The sequence below is a fragment of the Heterocephalus glaber genome, unplaced genomic scaffold, assembly GCF_053883595.1.
Source record: "Heterocephalus glaber isolate CG9 unplaced genomic scaffold, H.glaber_assembly_v1.0 deba00001220, whole genome shotgun sequence".
NCBI lineage: Eukaryota > Metazoa > Chordata > Mammalia > Rodentia > Bathyergidae > Heterocephalus > Heterocephalus glaber.
The window spans coordinates 67,226-76,686 of record NW_028258216.1 but is presented as its reverse complement, the minus strand read 5'-3'; the positions used below and the strand labels follow the sequence as shown (position 1 = coordinate 76,686).

At 36.2% G+C, this 9,461-nt stretch overlaps 1 pseudogene; it reads left to right on the top strand.

The window, feature by feature from the left end:
• Positions 1-3,897: 3,897 nt before the first annotated feature.
• Positions 3,898-5,681, top strand: LOC110347595 (uncharacterized; annotated as a pseudogene).
• The last annotated feature ends 3,780 nt before the right edge of the window (positions 5,682-9,461 follow it).

Genomic DNA, 9,461 nt, shown 5'->3' with positions numbered 1-9,461 from the left:
AATTATACATTTTAAATAAACAGTAAATAAAACAATCAGTATAAATACATACATGGTCTTATTTCTTTCTTAAATGGACATGCATTTATTTAAGGAAAATTATAACAATCAGTTATTGGCTTTGTAACATGCATAGATTAAACACACATACATACATTTATATACATACATATATATATACACACATACATACATACATTAGCACAAAATTGGGAGGAGGATATTGTGGCAAAGCAGAAATACTATGCACATTTCTCATGCAATAAATTTTTATAATTCTGAGGAAAGTAGTACAAGACAAATAGAGAACAAAAATAACACGAGACAAGTAGAAAAACAATGTTGACTGTCAGACATAAATCTAGCAATGTTAATAATGAAATTAATTGTGGATTCATTAAAATGCAGTCAGAAAGCAAGGAATATTAGTTTGAATACAAATAATGTAACTCAAGTCTATGCTATTCTACAAGCTAAAGTATCCAGTACTGGATAGATAGATTTCAACATGTGTTGTATGTATATAACAGAATGCTATTCAGCTTTTAAAAAAATAGGAAATTCTCTCACAATGAGCCTAGAGGACATTATATATATATGTGTGTGTATGTATATATATATATATATATATATATATATATATATGAACAGGCATAAGAGACAAACTTTAAAGATACAAACGTGTTAAAAATAACAGGATAAAATATCATGACAATGGCAGCCATAAGAGATGTACTGGATATATTAATAACATAAAATATTCTTTAAGGTATGAAATGCCAGTAGAGAAAAAGGAGGACTATCATAAGGATGAAATGTTCAATGTACCAAAAAGCTATAATCATTGGTACAATAAATGATTCTAGAAATAAAATCTCTAAGTAGTAAAGAACAAAAGCAGACTGAATTTAGATAAGAAAGAATATTGTTATTCAATAATATTCAGAGATTTCAACACTCCATTTTCAATATTATACAATTGTAAAGAAGATCAACATGGAAATAGAAGACTGGAACAGCGTCACGTACAAAAACCCTATCAAACATCTGTAGAACTCATAATCTAACAATAGCAGGGCACACATTCTTCTCAAGTGCACCACAAACTTTTCCAGGAGAAACAAACAGTAGACTATAGAACAACTCTCTGTAAATTTCGAAGCCAGAAATCATGAAAAGTATATTCCCTGATAACAGTGGATTGTAATGGGAAGTTAAGGAGAATCAAGCATAGATTGGAAGTTACATAGAAGACTCAAAAATCTCTACCAAAAGACTTCTAGACTTAATTGACAGATTCAGTAGAGTAGCTGGATATAAGGTCAACACTCAAAAAACAATAGCCTTCTTATACACAAATAGCAGACTCACTGAGAGAGAAATTAGGGAAACAATTCCTTTTATAATAGCATCCAAAAAAAATGAAATATCTAGGAATCAATCTAACAAAGGAAACAAAAGACCTCTACACTGAAAACTACAGCACTCTGAAAAGGAGATCAAGGAGGATATAAGAAAATCGAAAGACATCCCTTGTTCCTGAGTAGGAAGAACCAATATAGTGAAAATGGCCATACTTCCAAAACTACTAGATAGATTTAATGCAATGTTGATTGAAATTCCAACAATATACTTCACAGAACTAGAGAAAACAATCCAAAAATTCATTTGGAACCAGGAGAGACCTAGAATAGCTAAAGCAATTCTGAGAAACAGAGACATGGCTGGGAGTATCACAATACCCAACTTGAAGCTATACTACAAAGCTACTGTGATAAAAACAGCATGGTACTGGCAAAGAAACAGACCTGAGGATCAGTGGAATAGATTAGAAGACTCAGAAGCAACTTCAGACATGCTCAGCCACCTTGTCTTTGACAAAGGAGCCAACCACCCTCATTGGAGTAAAGATAGCCTATTTAATAAATGGTGTTGGAAAAACTGGATATCAACCTGCCAGAGATTAAAACTAGACCCATATCTATCACCATGCACTAAACTAAGATTGAAGTGGATTAAAGATCTAAATATTAAGACAGAAACACTAAACTTGCTGGAAGATAAGTTATGTAGAACTCTTGAAGATATTGGCATAGGAAAAGACTTTATGAACAAAACCTCAATAGCACACGAACTAGCAGAAAAAATCAACAACTGGAATTTCATCTTATTAAAAAGCTTCTGCACTGCAATAGAAACCACCAACAGAGCTAACAGACAACCTACAACATGGGGAAAAATTTTTAGCAGCTGTAACTCAGCCAAAGGGCTACTACCTAGAATATACGAAGAACTGAAAAAAATCGGACCCCCCAAATTCAAAGACCCAATTCAAAAATGGGCATCTGAAATGAACAGACATTTCTCAGACAAAGAAGTAAAAGCAGTAAATAAGCATAGGAAAAAATGTTCAACATCACTGGTCATTCGAGAGATGCAGATGAAAACAACACTGAGATTCCACCTCACCCCACAAAGAGTGGCTGCTATCAAGAAATCAACCAATAACAAATGCTGGCAGGGGTGTGGAGAGAAAGAAACCCTTCTCCATTGTTGGTGGGAGTGCAGACTGCTGTGATCTCTATGGAAATCATTGTTGAGATACCTCAAAGAACTAGGGTTGGAGGTCCCATTTGACCCAGCTATTCCCCTGCTGGGTATCTTCCCAAAAGAATTAAAAGAATCATACCACAGAGATATATGTGCACCTATGTTTATAGCGGCACAGTTTGTAATAGCTAAAGCTTGGAAACAGCCCAAGTGCCCATCAACTGGAAAATGGATAAAGAAGATGTGGTTTTTTAATAAATTGGAGTACTACTCAGCCATAAAGAATGAGACACTAGAGCCATTTATAGCTAAATGGATGCATATTGAGGCCATACTCTTAAGTGAAATAAATAGGACACATGTGTAAATACCGAATAGTTTCACTAATGTGAGAAACTGATAGTGTAAATAAGGATTAAAAGGATTAATAACTAATAATTGATACTTTGAAATAGGAAAATGTCCAAAGGGGTAGGAGTGGTGGGAGGAGATGGGGAAAGGAAAGAATGGAAAGGAAAAATTATTAGAAAAGAAAAAAATAGAAATGAAGTCTATGAAAATAGGGAAGGGTGGAGGGTTAAAGAGCACACAGGTAATGGGGAAAATATAAGAACCAAGATACATCATGTACAGGTACAAGCATCCAATAATAAATGTAAACATTGTATGCCTAAAATGTACCAATAAAAGAATTTAAGCAAAAAAAAAAGAGAATAGATTGGAAGAGGACAAGAAGGATCATTAAGACCTATTGAGAGAGAGTGGTGGTTGGGCAGGTGGAGAGAGTTGGACACAGGTTGTAGTATATTTTGGGGTACAATTGACCAGCCTCAGTGGCTGGGAGCGGGGCAGAGGGAAGGGTGTCAAAGACAAAGGTAACTTCTGGATTGGGGCATGAACATGTGAATTGATGGAACCACCTTACTCAAAAGATAAAGGACACAAGGCAAAGAAGCATATTGGAGAAGATGACAAAAATAAGTACAAGTTTGAGATGAGATGGTTGTGTGATGTACAAATGAAGCTCAGAAGTAACATCACAACTGGACAATAATCCTAGGATAAAAGAAGCCATTGATAGTATTTAAGGTCATTTAAGTTAGGGAATCACATAATGTAGTTTGTTCTCTAACCAGACACACTAAATGAGAGGTTAGATGAAAATCATTATTTGTTCCTCTCCAGAGTGTCTACTCCCCACCTTAGTGAAACCTGCTCCAGTGCAGTAGGCCAGAGGGGAGTGGCCTTGACCAGGCAGCATTGTTCTGTCACTGCTGACTCAACCACAACATTGTGACAGACAGCTGCGTTGCCTAGTTACTGATGTAAAACTGGAGAGGGAGAGCTCTCATCCTCAAATCAAAGCAGCCTCTGCCAGAGTCAGATGTTGCTGGCCAGGCTCAAAGGAAATAGATTCCCACAAGGGGTCTAAGGAAAGGTGAGGATGCTTACAAAGCAGTAAGGTGGCGGAGCCTCTCAACGTTGAAAGAACAAAGATGTCTCGAATGCCATTAAAAGGGGAGGAAGATGAAGATCATCGAACTAAACTGGTAAAGTTAATAGAATCTCAAGAGAAGTTAATTCATGTAATCCAGACATCTTTACATAACATAGCCATTCAAGTACATAATCTAAATAATTGTGCTGATGATCTTCTTGCTCAGATATCCAAAGAGTTGGATAATGCCTCTTGGAGATTTATGGTTTTACAGAAACGTGTAATCCAGTTAATGGATATTATTACCCACAAGGGTACAAATGAAGAATCACATTTACAAGCCACAAAATCAAAGGAGGATTCCGAAATTACTCTTTGAACAGAGCAGCTATACTCCTCCCAGCCATTGCCTCTTAAAATGTATAAAATACATGATGCTTGTGGGCAAACATTGCCTCTCAATATACCTACTTTTAATTACCAACATTATACAGGTTTAAAGAGTTTTTTCTGATAGTCCTTATAGCTTTGGAATTTGTAAAGATAATATTATAGCTTAGAGTAAAGAACAAAAGCAGGAGAAACTGAAGGGGCAGAAGCACCTCTCTCATCCCAATGAACCAGAGAGCATGCCGCCATGTGAAAGGATGCAAAATGATGTGTCAGTGGACCACAGCCAAGGTGCTTGTGGACAGATCTTTCATTCACGGGTGCATCAACCGGTGGAATGTTTCTCACTTCCCACTCACTCATTTAGTGAAATAAGTAAGATTTTAACTGGAGCTGTAGGCAAAGCATTAGCCAGCCCTCTGCATCCGCTAATGGATGGAGCTGAAGACCTGAAAGATACACTGAAATATACCCATTATGGAATTGGGATGGGGGAAAAAGTGGAACCCCAGCCCCCCATTCATCATAAAAAAGAGGTGTTTGTGAGCCCCACTGCACCACCCTCGCCACCTCCATTACCTCCTGATTGGTTAGCTCTCCTAAGACAGCCAAAGAAGGCAGATGCTCCTGCAGCCATCCATTTCCCATCTCGTTCTGCATCAACTGTATTGAGAAATCCAGCAGCATCCCATCCTCAATGCCTCCAGAGTACTTCTGAGACAAGTGTTCCAATTCCTCCAACTAATGTAGACTTGTCTCCTCCTGTACCTAAATTTGTTCAATATGGTGAAATGCTTCCACATGATATGCTTCCACCGGATGAAGAAAAAGGACAGTGTCCAACTATGTCTCCTCCTCCAGTAAGGTCACATAGAATTGAAAGGAAAGACACAGTTACAGATGGAGTTGGCCATGCCCCTGTTATACAGTCACTAGCATCTGTAGTTTTTCCATCCTCAAGGTCAACATGTGCACAATCACCAAAGCATTCTGTTACAAAACTGCCAAGATCTTCAGTTCTGTCAACACCAAGATCTTCCCTTTCACCACCATCAAGATATCCAATTCCATTAGCCAAATCATCAACTGCACCGTTGTCAGGACATTCGACTCTAAAAAATCTTCACAAAGTTCAGCTCCACTGTCATTATCTTCAGGTCCACAAGCATCAAGATCTTCAGTTCCATCAGGAAAGCATTCATGTGCCCAGTCACCAAGGCATTCAGTTGCCCAATCAAGAAGTGTACATGTACAGGCAACAAGATCTTCAATTGCTCCATCAGGAAGATCTGCAGTTGCATAATCAACAAGACATTTGATTCCACCCCAAGAGAGCTCATCAAGTCTGAAGCCCACATGACCTTCTATGCCTTCATCAAATTTTTCTTCTGCACAATCTCCATCCTCTTACATTTCATGCCCTCAAATTCTGTCACTGAGCCAATCTTCACAAGCTCCAGTTAGTACTGGTGTAAAACAACCTTCATCATCAACCCCATCAGTATTCAGTAGAGCAAGTAGTGCCCTAGTGGAAGCAATAAGAAAAGGCATTCTGCTATGCAAAGCTAAAGACCACTGTCTACTGACAGCCAAAATAGACATTTCTAAAAATGAAGCAAGCTCCATCTTGATCAGTCATAAAGCAATGGGATGCAATACTGGTAAATCAGAGAAGAAGGCTGGATGGATGGAGGTAAATAAAAAAAATAAATCCAAATGAAGTAAAAGTAACACTCAATTTTTTATTCCTTGATAATTAAGTCATTACTGGTGATTTCTATTTATTTCATTAAAACACACCATTATCTGCTTATTTTACAGGGCAACTGTTGCCACATATTCCATGTTAAATATTTTACATTTCTTTTAAAGAACCTAAATTATTCAACGAAATGAAGATTTTAAGCATTAAGGTCAGAAGTTCCTAAAGTGTATTTTAAGACATAAGTAATATTCAAATTCCAAGGGTGTCTAGTCATCCTATTCCATTTCATGCAAAATGTAATGGAAACATTCAAAATTCCTGTTTTAGTTACAGGAATAGACTCAGAAAATAAGTGAAACATACAGTTCTAACTATGCCTCAAGGAACGGGAACAATTAGTCCTTGGTGTTCTTTATATTTCAGATAGGTTAATTTTATTTCCATTTTCTCTTTACCAACAGTTTTATTTGCATTATGATATAAATGGTATTAACAATACTAATTTTCATTGAAAAATAAAATTTGCGTAAACTTTTTCAAGTACCCCATGATGACTTGAAATATGCACACATACTGGAATGACTAAATTAATCAAATTAACATTTGTATTATAATGCAAACATATTTTTTGCAGTTGTCAAGAATAAACTATATTATCAAATATAGTATCATATTGTATGATAGATTCCTTGAAAATTATTCATCCTATTTTTTGAAATTGTGTATCCTTTTACCAAGAACTCATCGACCCACACCTGCTACCCCCTAACCATCATCCTGCACAATTTTCTGTGAATTTGAAATGTTAAATTCTACATACAAGTGAGATTATGCAGTATTTGTCTTGCTGTGCCTGGTTTATTTCACTTAACATAAGATGATATCGCTCATGAACACTTACAAATAACACGGTTTAGTTTTGCAAGCTAAACCAGTGGTATTCAGTTTACGAACTTTATTCTTTATACTTTCCACGATTCTGGTCACAAACCAAATTGGAAGGGCTGGGGATGCAGCTCAGTGGAGCTGTGCCTGCCTGGCAAGCACAAGGTCTTGAGTTTAATTCCCAGTACCAGAAAAAAAGAAAAAAAAAAGCACCAGAAACAAACCGAATTAGAAGAGAACTAAATCCAACCCAATGGCTTTGTTTCAATGCTGACCTTATGGTGAAATTTGATGCAGTTCTTGTCCAACTCGATTTGCTACCAGAATGGTGGAAAGAGGTTCATGAGACGAGGTGCCACTGTATATATACATATCACCATTCTTTGTTAATGGATTCAATGACAAATGGTTAGGCTGATTCTATACCTTGGTTAATATGAATAATCCTGCAATGAACATCAATGTGCACTTATCTCTTCAACATCCTGATTTTGTTTCTCATATATATTTTGTTATGCCTTGTATCTAGATATCCCCCTAAAGCCTCATGCACTCATAAATGGGACTTTTAAGAGCTGTCTGAACCTAGGGTGTGTGATACTAGGATTAAGGGTGTGTGGTATTAGATTAGTCCACTGATTGGAATTGGCATATAGTTCTGGGTGAGGATAATGAAAGCCACCCTGGGTGTGGGTGTCACCAATAAAAAGGCATGTAGCTTAGATGGAATACAAAGGGAGAGAGGGAAGGCAGGTTTGCTGCTGCCACCTGCTGCTTGCTGCCTTCTGCTTGCCATGCCATGGACTTTATCTTTTCCACGATGCCCCTCTCTTATGCTTATGCTGTCCTGCTTTGGAACCTGCCAACTATGGACTGAAACCTCTACAAACTGTGAGCCGAAATAAATATTTCCTCCTCTAATTTTGAGTTTTGGGTGTTTTGTCTCAGCAATGAGAAAAGTAACAAAGATATATATGTATATATACACACACACACACACACACACACAGAGATATATGTAACTTTACAGATACAGATTTTATCCTCCAATCCTATATAGGATGATATACTAGCTCTATTTTATTTCTTTAAATAACAGCTTTATTGCACCAAATTTGCACATCACACCATTTACAAAGTGTAATATTAGGTGGATTTAGCACTTTAACCAAGTTGTACAACCACGAACACAATCAATTTAAATCATTTTTGTTACCCCCTAAGAAAACCCTTAGTTACCCTGGGGTAACACTTGCTACCATCTTCCAATCCCTCCCCTCTAAATGTAGGTAGCCACTCAGTAGCTCTTTTTAATTTTTGTGGAAACTCTGGGATTTTTTCATTACACTGGTGCCAATTATATTCTCATATATAGTAAGCAAGGGTTCCCTGTTCTCCATATTGCTGACAATAGATTTATCTTTCATCTTTTAAAAATATCCATTTTAACATATATGCAGTTATATTCAATTATAGTTTTAATTTGCATTTCTCTGTTGTTAGTGATGTGCAGCATTTTTTCACATACTTGTTGGCCATTTCTATGTCTGCTTTTAAGAAAAGTCTCCTCAGATCCTTCACCCATTTTACATTAGATTGTGTTTTCTTACTATTCATATGTTTAAATTCCCTATGTATTTTGGACATTAATCCATTTTTAGACATGGTTTGGAAATATTTTCTCTTATTCTGTGTGTTGTCTCTTTACTGTGTTGTTTACTTGAATGTGTGGGAGTTTTATAGTTGGAAGTAATCCAATCAATTTTTGCTATTGTGTCTATTCCTTTGGTTTTTTGTCGAAACTATCATTGTCCAGACCAATGTCATGGCATATACTGTTTTGTAGTACTTTTACACCATCATGCCTTACAATTAAACCTTTAACCAATTTTGAGTTGGATTTTAAGTGTGGTGTGAGATGAGACTTGGGTCTAATTTTATTCTTCTGCATGTGATTATCCAGTCATGTAAATAGCACTTATTGAAGAGGCTGTCTTTTCCCTGTTATGTGTAGCAACTCTGTTGAAAATCAGTTAAATGTCAAAGCTCAGATTTCTCGCTGACTTTTTTATTCTGTTCCATTGATATAGGTGTCTACATCTATGGCAATGCTGTGCTATTTTGAGTATTATAGCTTTTTAATATATTTTGAAGTTAGGTATTATGGTGTGTCTACAGTCTACAATACTGACATGAAATACTTCTTTTAAAAATTCATCCAAATTAGAAGAACAAAATGTATAATAGTTACAAACACACACACACACACACATATAATTTGTGAGTGGTAGAGGTCTTCCTACAGAAAATGATGTACAACAAAAATAGAATAAAAAAGTAAGAAGTAATGTATCTCCACATATGATGAAATGGTCTTTATGAAATACACTATATAAAGAGTTTAAAATTTATAATGCAAAGCAGAAATTATAGGAAATATGCATAAATCCAAAATAATATACAAATGCTAGGGCTGAAATTTTGGCTCAATGG